This window comes from Acanthopagrus latus, chromosome 6 (genome assembly GCF_904848185.1).
Source record: "Acanthopagrus latus isolate v.2019 chromosome 6, fAcaLat1.1, whole genome shotgun sequence".
Classification (NCBI taxonomy): Eukaryota; Metazoa; Chordata; class Actinopteri; order Spariformes; family Sparidae; genus Acanthopagrus; species Acanthopagrus latus.
Window position 1 is genome coordinate 19,115,559 of NC_051044.1, and position 12,950 is coordinate 19,128,508.

General features: G+C 43.5%; 1 protein-coding gene across 4 annotated transcripts in view; it reads right to left on the minus strand.

Annotated features, from left to right (window-relative positions):
- LOC119021067 (low-density lipoprotein receptor-related protein 1-like) overlaps window positions 1-12,950 on the minus strand; it is a 100,004-nt gene that overhangs the window by 85,131 nt on the left and 1,923 nt on the right. The window lies entirely within an intron of this gene.

A 12,950-nucleotide genomic window follows, 5' to 3' on the forward strand; every position in this document is an offset into this window, starting at 1 on the left:
GTTTCATAAAGTAGCTCATTATTGTTATGTCCTCCATATTAATTTGCACTACACAATTCAGATCTGAAATCAGCCCTTTTACACAGAACAGATCTGTTTGATGGTTACTAGTCTTTAAAAACTGAAAAATAATTATACTTTTTGTCATTAAAATCATAATTTTAGTTGAATATAATCAACCATCAGCAAATATTAGTCAGTTACGTCTGCCAACAGCTGCAAAAGCTGCACACACACACACACACACACACACACACACACACACACACACACACACACACACACACACACACACAGACACACACACACATACGTGACAATCTCTTGTAGTTTATGTGATGTCTACATCATATTAAAACCATAATCATGAACCGCCAAGTGGGAAAAACCATGCATGTCAGCCTCTGTCTTGTATTTCTGAGTTGGAGAAACCAGGAATCTCCGACACCGATGATATCTCCAGCTTGATGAAAGGAAAGAGCAACTAAGTGTTGGCAGGATGGCTGCAAATGCACCACTGCTGGCAGTTACATCATAATAACATAGAAATCAATTCAGATTATTTCATTCATTTGTTTGTATCGTGTTTCACTTAATAAAAAGGTGCTACAATATGTAACACAAGCTAATTGAGGCTAGTTATCTTTATAAAGATGAACAACTTCATATTACCACCATGGCGACTAACTTGGAATACAGAGTGAACACTTCCAGCTTACGGTTTTGAGGTATCTACTGTCAAGACTTAGCTTAGCTTCAGTTAGCATCAACCACGTCCTAGCTAGCAATTTTTCTGTGAAGTGAAGTCAGTTTTAAAATATCAAAGCACATCTTGAACACATTTATTTAAGCCTGACAGTCAAACGCACGGGATGTAATCAAACAGTAAGATTAGCTAGGAGGTGGTTGAATGCTAACCTTAGCTAATATAATGTTTTACCTTGATGAGGCCAGCTTTCACTCCATATTTTGACTATCCATCATCTATACAGTTGTTGATAATTGATATCAAATTATATACTGTAACTTGAAACCACTCTGGGCGTGACATCAGAGGAAAATGGCCACCGTGTGATTAGGTCCTATGAGGTTGCTAGCTTCCTAGCTTACATGTCCTACATTTGTCTAGCGAACAAGCCAACCCTCCAAAATGTTGAGAGTTTTCAGTAATATTGAATTTTAGATTTTTAACCTTTATTGTGGTCACAAATAGGATAATGTACGTATAACTTAAAAAGCCTTGCAAATTACTGTCCAACACTGTTCATTACAAAGGCACATTACTCCTGAGGGAGGTTATCAAGGAAGTGATATTTGGTCAAACAGGGACCTTCTAATTAAGTCTTTGGCCATGTCACAGTAATGTAGATAGAGAAGATCACATTACACTTGATACACGTGATTCTTTTATCACTAAGGCCATACAGGACCTTGCCATATCAATGGCGTGTCAATAGAGCACATGGGGACATTGAAGGACACACTGCTAAATCACCAACTGAATATAAAACAAATCAGATGAAGTACATGTCCTTATGTGCTGTTTTCATAAAACATTATTTCTCCCAGAAATAAAAACACAACAAACATTTTACCAGTTGACATTCAAAGCAAGCAACAGGCAGTCCCAAACTATAATTGGAATTCACTCACAGATGGTTCACATTTTGAATATCAATCACCTGGACGTGATAGAACTGATGTTTTGTACATCCAGGAAAAGGTCGTTTTACACTCCCCCTTTCATTTCTGTCTCTTATCGCCACCATCACATTGAATATCATCTCGTTTTGTTGTGACGACATTTTTAATCTTCTCACTGAATCAACCTGCCTGCATTTACATTTTTTATATCATATTGAATAGTGTGGAGTCCGGCGTGTCAACATCCGCTTGCGCAGCTTAGGTCAAAACATAAAGCACTGATTTGAAATGGTGAGCGGGACTGTGAGCGCTTGCTTACTTGGACGTGCAGCACGATGAACAGGACGGGAGGATGGACGGAAGAGAATAGGGGTGGATGAAGGGGATGAAGCAGGATAAACAGGATGACTGTATTTACATTTAAGGCTAGTCTCCAACTCCAGCAGCGAGGAGAAATCTTGCAACGGAGCTCAACCTAAATACCACAAATTCAACCTGACATATTGCTGCACACATTCACACACTCCCCACTTATCCTCCTCTCTGTACCGCTGTGATCGGTGTGTGTGTGTGTGTGTGTGTGTGTGTGTGTGTGGGCGGGTAGAGGGGCATCTTTCTCTCTCTCAGAAGTCCCAACGATTTGAATTATTCATAAAAAGCAGCCAGGCTTGCGTTAAAGCGTTTTCTCTTTGCTCTCCTCATCCTTCTTCTTTCTTGTGTGCGTGCCTGTTTGTTTATTTGTTTAGACATGTCAACACCAGTCATTGCAGGCAGCCAGTTTCGACGCGTCGGCCCGTTGTGTATTGTTTATGTAGATGCTGACATGCTCAAACTTGGCGTGCTGTTAACTTCCAATAACGGCAGCGGGGGGAGTGCGCGGCTGCCTCTCAGACTCAGCCACGAGACCCAGCTGACAGAAACATCTGAAGGAGCAAAAGGAAGTAAGTCACAGGGTTAGCTAGCTGAAGGTGAAGGCCAGCAACGCTAAGGTATACCACCAGCCGTGATGGTCAGAGAGGAGAAAAGGGAGTGTAGACAAAGGCCATGATCAGAGCAGCCATTACAGTCGGTCTCAGATCATCCAAAATTACACAGTAGCTTCACAAATGACAACATCTGTGTTTAATCTTCTGACTATTGTATTATATCATTTCGGCAGAGTTACATTATTTTCCATTTTTCCGGTCCTTTTGTCCGATTTCCACTCACACAAATAAATAAAACTCAAACGCTGAGCTTCCAGGCAGCACAAACCACACTGGCGGTCAGGGATGCTACTGCAGACAATGGGTGCATCCCAATTCCTATAATTGCAGCCACAATTCCCCTCGCTTGCATTTTTCATCTGTAAGTTTGCTTTTGTCACCTTTTTCGTTACCCTACTCCAGCACTTTTTGTCTAGATCCAACGTCTAGATGGATGTTGGCTTACTGCTTTGACTCACAGAAGTAGTGAACATGTTTGTCAAGCAGGAGAAAATCAAGTGGACTCTGGAAAATGGCCACTGGCATCCATTTTAATGACAGCTGTAAATTCAATCTGTGATAAACACAACCAGGATTAATCCGGTTAGAAATATCCAAGTTTAAAGAGAGTCGGTGATAACTCTGATCCAGCCAAACATAGTTTTGGCTTACTCGTATATTTCAGGGTTTTGTGAACTGGTGCATATTATCAGGTTTGTCTTTTGTTTGACAAGGAAATGACGCAGGGCGGAAGAAGAGGAAGCAAAGAAAAACATGGGTAACACGTGGATATGACTCAGGATGACATAAGAGAACAGGGTGAACTGCAACTGTGAATGCAAATGGAGGGGACGGGGTGAGCTACGAGTCAAAGGGGGCAGAGCTTTCACAGCTGGGGACAGGGCTGAAGATTTGAGAACAGACTGAGTTGGGCTGGGATACTGCAATGGGATGGAGGAATGTCACACATGCTATCAATGAGCTGCCTGTGTGTTTACCAAAGCGATGGCTGCGTGAAAATGGTTTGGGTCATCGCCATTTGGGCCGGATTACAAATCCACTGCCCCCGCTGCTGTCCGCCGGTCCTCCGAGATGAGTTCAGTCTGGTTGGGAGGCAGAGTCCTCTCCTGAGACAAGCCTCGCCCCCAGCCACAGCCCCATTTCCTCCGACACCCACGGCAGTGCTATTTATAAGTTGGAGGCCTGCCCTCTGAGATCAACCAGGGCACTACAAAGCTCTAGTAGACACTGAGACTACCGCCTCATCACAAGCCACTCAACGGCGGTTGAGGTGAAGGCAGACTTCAAGTACTGTCAAAAGTGGTGCTGAAAAGAGCCTGAGCAGTATGGAAGCCAGTCTTGAAAGTTGTATAAGGTATCACAAAGATTCACAGCCACGATTCAGGTGCCCTTGACCAAGATGATCTGTACCAGGTCCAGGGCCACTGCTTTCCAATAGTGCTCTGACCACCAAGTATCTGCAAACATTGGTACTAAGTGCTTGCATTAGCATGCTAACAGCTCAAAATGACAATGCTAAGGAAAGCAATTTCTGTTTTCTCTGTCACAGCAGCACTGAGACAGATTCTTGCTTTCTTTGTCCACGGTACTTTTGATAAAGTCCCCCGAAAAACACACCTCGCTATTATGATTTTCTTTCGTCCTCATTCTGTTGTCATAACAGCAGGTACGCCACAGGTGGAGGATGCTTGTTCATTTTGTAGCAGTTCTACAAAAAAGCAGAAAAAAAGCTCTCCAAATATACTTTGTCCCACATGTAAAGTATATGTGTGGGAAACACTGCTATACATTGAACAGGTTACATGTATAAGGAGAGGTTTACAGTGCCTGTGGGCAACCAGGTGACTCCTGATCCATATGAAAAGCCAGAGAATCCTGAGATCCTTAAGATTCGTCCTCCAAAAACTGACAATGTCTCAACCAGACAAGGAAAACTTTGACCTACTAGTGGTACGAGATGAATGATAAGGGGATCACCAATGTCTGTTGGATTTACCCTCTTGGCACCATGATCATCTGTACAAAACCACATCCAGTACTTAGATGTTAATAGCTACCTATAACGTTCAGTCTGGAGCTCATTGAATGGTCTTTTCAGAATACTGAACACTGTGGCTGATTTTTTCAGGTTAGATGTGTTAGGCAAGACTTATTTCATAACTCTGGAATCTAGCTGAGTCCATGACATACCAGAGCCAGGTTTTCCCTGAACTTCTGTGAACTTCAGCCACTTGCACACCGTCTGTACTGTATGTCAGCACTACTGTTAAAAGACGAGCTGGAGAAATATTACGTAGTCACCAACAAAAACTTCCTCAAGCTACATCCACACAGATCCTCGGAGGTGATCCTTTCTAGCTCTAGGAGCTTCATAACTGGCACTGATTCATCCAAAACTATGGAGAATAATAAAACTGGCAGGCCACACAAAAGCAGCAGGTGGGTGTGTTGGCTGTAAGTGAGTGCGTGGTAGAGTTATTCAAAACGCTTAGAGACTGTTGCAACGTCTGCTGGGAAAGAAAACATCTAGTTTAGTCTACTGAAGATAGCATGTACTCGCACAAATAAAACAGTTTCTCAAGAGAAGAAGATTGGCCAGCTAATACCAAATGCGCTTCACTGCGAGACATGAGAAATCTTCATTGTCTTTTCAAATATTTAGGTAAGAAAGCTTTATATGAGGGCAAGATAAACAGCCTGACTGTGTGATCAGTCTCGACACCCGCTTGGCTCAACCTCGATGCGCACTTAGAGAGCCACAGCGAAACCTTTCGCCGCGACAGAACAGAACATCGCAAATGCTGCAGGAGATTCATGATCAACAACTCAGGCCAGTTCATGAAAACATCGAGTGAGAAATGTTGTTATTACTTTGTGTTCGTCAGCACAAGTATTGGACACAAGACCAAGTTTGACCAGTAATGAGACAAACAGGGAAGACGTATAGAAAGAGAGTGATGCCGAGTAGGAAGGCGGAGGGGCAGGGGTCTACTCTGCTGACCTTTGGGCTGACCCGTGGGATTTCTGCTAAGGGCCGAAAAATGAGGAAAGAGTCTATACTGGAGTGTTTGGCTGCGGCCTGCCACCTCCTCCTCATCCTCCTCCGCAGCCCAGGCACGAACCCTTCAGGATTTTGTAATGGAAGAGAGTGAGAAGGAGGCAGGGGGAGGGGGAAAAAAAGTTTTCCAATTTGTCATGTTACAAAACAGAGAGAAAGAGGCCCCAGCTGTGCCTCTTAAATAAACCTTTCCGGCGGGGTTTGAACGAGAAGTGGAAGTCTACAGGGTCGTGGACAAACTCGGACAGAAGAAAAGTTCAAACAGAATTTAGACAAAATGATCGTGGATGAGTGCGGACGATAAAGCAGCCACCTACATTATCATACCAATATTTTGTAAAAGAGGAGAGCAAAAGTGCGGGGATGTTTCTGTCTGGTTCGCCCTCTGGATGAAAGTCTGCTCCAATCATTTTTTACAAGACGCCTCGTGTGTTTTTAGGATCGTCTGTGTGTTTCCACGTCTACGTAAGAGCGTGTTATGCACGCACTTTAGAGCTGAGGAGAATTAACATCAGGAATGTGCTCATGTCTGGCAAAAGTTGCCAAGTAAAATGGAGGGCCGTCATGCAGGACAACACAGTCCTGCTCGCGACTGTTTAGACTTCACAGGTCAGATCAGAGCACAGACTCAATCTACAGCAGCCTTTTGTGGCACTGAGGGGCAGAAACCTATTAAGCCAAGCAGAGTAATCAAATGTGAACTTGATTAAGAGCTATTTGAATGTCTGGCTGAGATTTCGCCACGTCTCAACCCCAGAGTGGTAATCAACCATGACTGCTATTTGTTCTCGAGTCAGTGTTGGAGCCCAGAGTGAGGAGGCTACGACCTCCACTTCCACATGGGGATTAAATCGAATTCAGCAGCGGAGAGGGGACCGTGCAGAAAACCACAAGGTGCGAGCCGCCATTATCAAGTTAGTCAGTTTAGACAAATCCCTTTGCCACAGCACCGCCAGAGCACACGCTGTACGTAGCTGCGCAGGGAGAGTAATGACAATTAAGCCTACTTAGTATGCCGCCGAGGGAAACATATTAAAGAAGATTATATGAAATTCTTTAGTGCCTTTTCATAAGACCAGCACAAGTTTCAAGTCTCAGTGTGTGACGCATGAGCTCCAAGGAGCGAGACTGGATTCTCCAGAAGGTTCTTTCACATTCACTATCCATGTGCTAAAATGAGCAGCTTTATCTGCGAACGACACCTACAGCTACATGGTGACGTGTTCCTTACCATGACTTTGTGGTGATGAAACTGTGAACAGGGTATGTGACAAATAACAAACTAAATCCCAATCAAGATAGCTTAGCTTAGCACACAAACTGGAAACAAGGGGGAAAAAAGCTTGCCTGGCTCTGGCCAACAGTAACACAAACTATTAACCAGAACCTCTGAGGGCTAATTAATAAAATGAATATGTCTTGTTTGTTTGAACCGCAATTCACCGATCCACACATTCTCCATGCTGATGAGTGCTTCACAATCTCCAAACCATAAGGAAAGATGTTGAGGGCCATTTGCGAAATATAACGTAGTAGTGGTGTGTGTAGGCTAGTCACAGTAGAGCAAACAGCTGCCCATTCTCTCCCCCGAAGCACACAATGCACATTATCAGAGTGAACACTCTGCCTACACACGTGCAGCAGAGTGTGGGAAACCCTCCACAGTGAGTGTGAAGATCAATTGCCTAAAAAATGATGTGCATTTTTCAAAAAAATGATATTCAAAGAGATTTACTGGATGTGATAGCACCATGGATTGTCTGGCAAATACAGACCACAAACATCTATCACCCATGCTGTGTTTTTTTTCTGCTCAAATGCCTTGTGAGGAGACTTCTGCCACAGAGTGAGGGGTGAATGCCTGCTTGAGGGGATTAGTGTTACAATTAGGCTTATGTTAAGGTTGTGGTTTGGTACTTTGTGTTTAGGATTAGAAGTCCAGGGGTAAATCTAAATCACAGTGGCATGAACAGTGACCTTGGTGCTGATGTGACTGAGTGTGTGCGTCCCTGTGGACATATTGTTTGCATTAGGGCTTAACAATTAATTGGAATATTAGGGAAAACAACAACGCGGCCTTGTGCAATATCCAAGTTACGAGAGGTGCAATAGTCCGATAAGGTGAAAGGTAAGAGTTTGTCACAAAAGACCCTCACAAAATCTTCATGATTATTATGTTGTTCCATGAAAATAAGTCAGTTTCATAGTCAGGAAAGATTCACTAGGATGGAGCTTTGAGGGCTCAGTTGTTAAAGTTAGATACATACTGTGCTTTATCAGGAAAAACTGTGGAGAAGAATGAGGTCTGAGAAGAATGGATGACAATAAGAAAAAACCCTCAGCAGAGGTTGAAATAAATGTGAATGGATGGAGCAGCTTTGTGGGGTTGATGCTGAAAAGAGGCGATTTATCCGAGGTCGCAAGCATTTTATGAACAAAAATAGAAAAGACAATTTCGATCTGGAGCTGGAATTGAATCTCAAATAATGTCGTGCCAGGCCTTAAACATGACCCTTGGATTAGTAGATTGATGATTTGAATGAATCCATGGATAAGTTCAAGCTTATGCAGCAACAATACATGTTGTAGCGCCCGTTGTGCAAGACCAACCTCACAAACCAGTGTCACAGCTTGAGGCCCGAGGCATCATCGCGGTCCTTTCAGACTGACTGCAGAGGGCCAAGTTAAGCTCGTGTTTGAGGTCAGCGTGAACGGGTCATCCCACCTGACCCTGACACCGCCCGGCCACAGCATGTCATCAGCACGTTCCTGTTACTTAAATACAATGCGGTTATTGTAGCCGTATTATACACATATAAAAGAACACATTAAAGCTGCACAACTGTTGATTTCCTGCGTATAACAAGACTGCAACTGTGACAAAACAATTGAAGCGGGCATTCAGCAGTGATAAGCACAGAACTGCAGTTGCTGACTCAAGCCTGGTCTGAATACATCGGTACCAGGTATTCAGTCACGACTTCAGGGTTGTTACCAATGACTGAACGTGGGCTGAATGAGTGTGCATAAAACAACACTATCTCAGCCCTCTATCCTGGTCACATCCACACCAGCATACGTGAAAGACTGCTGCTCCATGCTTCACTATTATGAAGTTTCACACGACAACCCTCATGACTGTCAATACCCTCTCCTGGTTCCCTCTGAGGGTCACAACTGTCCTGTATTTCGTCCAATTTTTGACAAGCGTTCATACCTTTTATTTAACACACACAACCTGTATCTGGCACTAGTGCTGTCTTACTGTACTGTTGCACCTCATCGTTGTCAGTGCAGAAATCCTGGAAATATAAAATCCTGTTTCGTACAAGAAGTTTCGAAGCAAACATAGCGCAGTGGCACGCGCACTCTCTAAGGGACCAACTTTCACCTCTACAGAGCCTCAGTATCTTTCAGATCTCTTTTTGGGGGGGTGGGGGTTTCGACCACACTGTACAGAAACACACTACATGGTTTTTCACGCGAACAGAAACCTTTCCTACACAAAGTTGAGAAACACGTTGGCAACCAAAATCAGTGGTTACCTTCTCTCTGAACTGTGTACCCTCATTTTGTGGAGGCACTTCTTCATCAGAATATGTTTGTGGTTTCTCAGTGCATCTCCCATTGACTTCAATACAACCGTCACCGCAGAATGGCGCCAAAGAAAGATTTGGTAGTAGCAATATCAACTTGAAAGATGACAATGTGTCTGTGTAGTGTCCACAGCTGATTTACGTTGCCCTGGTGTATCTGGTCAAAAACACTGTGTAAAAACAAAAATGTGCTGTTTTATTCTGGGTTATGTGCCCGACCGTGTTCCAAGTGGCTGTTGTAGTTTGGTACACAATGCCGATGTCATCAGCTGACCAGATAACATAAAACTGAATGCAGTAAATATGTTTTCTCTATCACTTCTTAAGTTTGTCAACATTTGCCCCGTCAACCCAACAGATGTTCTCTGTGCTTCGACACAGACGGAGATAATAACTCTGAATTAATTCAAAAACCACAGGGTTCCTGATGTGCTAATTGTCTAAATCTAAAATGCAGTCAGAACTCCCTCTCTCATTTAACACTCTGAGGTTGAGTATTCTTTGCTCTGCTCCGTCCTGCACTCATATAATTTGAACTGCTTCTAGGCTTCACAACGTTCCTCAGTGCTGTCCTTGGAGTAATGCTAAAAACGACGTTTAGCAGGGAGGATTTCTGTCTTTTTGTCCTGACAGAGATAATAACTACTGAATAAGACGGACTGTCTATGTAATATGGCCTCCGTCTCAGCATTTGGTCGAAGCTACAAATCAAAGTCTTGTGGCGGAGAGGGCTCTGTGTCTGCTTTCACAAGATATCTTTTTTTCTATCCTTACCTTCACACATTGATAGCTGAGGTGTCAAATGTTGCTGGCTAATGTAATGAGAACATACTGTACATGTGCACGTTCACGATATCTCAGAGCACGTTTCTGCTCGTATTCTTTCAGAGGGCCCCCTGAGACCGTGCTCCATCTCCAGTCCTTAAATAGCCCTATCTAGATAGCGTATCTCAATCAGTGGGTCACAACTCTTAAGTGGGTCACATGGCTGGTCCAACAAGCCTGGACACATATACTGCACATCAGCGATAATACATCTCAGCTTTTGAAAGACAGTCTGCAGCTTTTTCAGGCAAAGAAAATACATTTTTGCCGCCTTTTAATGCTGCTGTTTGAAGAAATATGTTATTTTACTTTCTATCTAAAGTAAGTGGAGAAAATTGATACCACTCTCACTTCTGTCTGTTCAATAGGAAGCTGGAAGCCAGGAGACAGTTAGCTTAGCTTAGCATGACTGCGTGCATGCAACAAAATCCACCAACTCTACCATCTCTTCATGTAACCAGTTAGCATGATCTTGATGATGTGTTTAATCTGTGTAAAATGTAAGTATAAAAAACATACATTTGCCATTTTAAAAGGGGTAATCCTCTGAAATTTAGCAGTAAATTCCAGGATTCTCCACTGTTTGCCTTAACTGGCCAATTTTGACACTGTTAAGGGCGCTATTTATAGTCTTCATGCTAAAAATAAGATAAGAAAATTGATACCACTCTCAAATCTGTCTGTACAATAGAAAGCTGGAGCCAGGAGCCAGTACGGCCAGCTTATCTTAGCTTAGCTTAGCTTAGCTTAGCTTAGCTTAGTTTAGCGTAAAGACTGGAAACAGAGTGAAACAGCTACCCTCGCTCTGTTCACCAGCAACAAACTCAAAAAATCCAGTACAAAAAGCTAAGTGTAGAAAACAAAATTTGTGTGTGGAGAGTGGTAAACTCGTGAATTCTCCATTGGTTGCCATAAGGGTGCTGGTAGGCTGATTTAAATACCTTTAAAGCTTTTCGGGTCTTTAGGCTAAGGTTAGCGAAGAGTATTTTCAGAAATGGGGCATCTCACAGGGACCATTACAAAGGAATGGCACACTAAGATTTCACATCAGGGCTGATGCAGTCGTACTGTCTGTCTGTTTAGTCTTGAGCCGGCTGAAAATCTCAGCCTCGGCTGTGTGATTTCATCACTAAAGCCACATAAACCATCAATGTAATAATGTGACTGAACTTTATTTAGCCTCTGAGTTGTTTTCCTCCAGGAAAAGCTGCTGACCCAAGTGCTGGATTTTATATTCGCTCAGTTATGCAGTCGTGGCTGCTTTTCAGTGTGTCACATAAGGTAATTAGGCAGCAACCAACCAACACTCCTCCAGTTATGCGCCGATCTAAACCACATATTCATGGCGGAGTTAAAAATACTCGCTCTCTATTATTTGCGTCTTACTTTTAATTGTTGCTTGTGTGACATAAAGTCAACAGTACCTAACAGATGCCCTCAGTTGTCAGTTAACAGTATAGTGGTGACCTTTTGGCCACGTGGACGTCTCTGTGCTTTTGAGTATCACGCTGGTAACAGCCAAATGCTGGGCCAGTTCTGAGGCCTCCACCAAATGTTGGAGCAGAGAGGTCCTCAGGGGAAGAGGAGCAGAGGAGGAGGAGCAGCGGAAGGTGAGATAATTAGGTGGAAAGGAGCCTGTGCAACTTCTGTTACTGAGGATGTGTCTTAAATGTTTAACTTGAGGGAGGAAAATTGCAAAATAAGGAAATGAAATGCGGAACAGGGCATTGCAGAGAAAAAAAAAACATAAATGGATGTCTGCATTAAAAAAAGAGATGTTTCAAGTGTAAATGATTCCAGCTGTCCTCTGTGACACAGTTACTACATTTTTAGCTTTCTATGGAAGGTGTTTACCACTGAAAGCCTCAAGGGACAGCGCTCAAGTGATCGCCAGTGATCTCGTTTTGCAATGGCATTACAGTACTTGTGATGTGAATTCCTTCATTAAGGACTTTTCCACCAGGCCCCCAATTAGCAGCGCCTTCTGAACAATTTGCGACTGTTTCGTGGAGGTCCCCTCTGGGAAACAAAGAGCAGTTTAGACCCAATTAAACTCAGGGTTTGTCGGTGGCCCCGGGTCTTTGCTCTGGCTACAGTGCAGTGACAGGGAGAAAAAGTCTTTAGAGGCAGAGAAAATGGAAAAAGAGGAGTTGCAGGCAAGTCTGACAAACTTTACTGGTAACACATGTGGTTCAAAGGATCTGAAAATCAAAGAGGCAATCAAAGGGGTTAAGAAAGCAATTTAGCTCCGCTCGAAAGGGGGCAACATGCACCGGAGCGTCTGATACAACAAGTGACATGTTGCTTAAGGTTCGGTGAGCTTCAAACTGTGGGTGTTACAATTCCAGACATTGGGCAAAAAAAAAAAAGTTATTGAGTAAATCTCACATTCAGCCATTACGTGTCAACTGTGAAACAAATTTCAATAGGCTTCCTTGAGAGGCTGCATGAAGCACAGCAGCCTCGGCATCCAAGGGAGCTCTCCAGTGAAGCTAAGGTTTGGCGATCTCCTCTGCACAGGGCTGACTCATCAAGCAAAGGCATTAAGAATGACGGGGAGGAAAATTTCACTAAAACAATAACAGTACGGCAAAGCAGAGACTGTTTGCATAAAGGCAGGATTTCTCAGCTGTTGGCTGTGGACAGAGGAGGAGGATGAGGAGGAGGAGGAAGAAGCTGTATGTAAGTCTATCTCCAAGGTGGTAATTTATATGGATTTCGTTCCCTAAGAACCTCGCAGCACCAGATTGCCAAATGCAAAGAGATGACTTCAAAGGCGGAGGGAGGCATTTACGGCCTGACGATGAATCTCACAGAATGCAGCCCGTGGTTTGAGTCAGT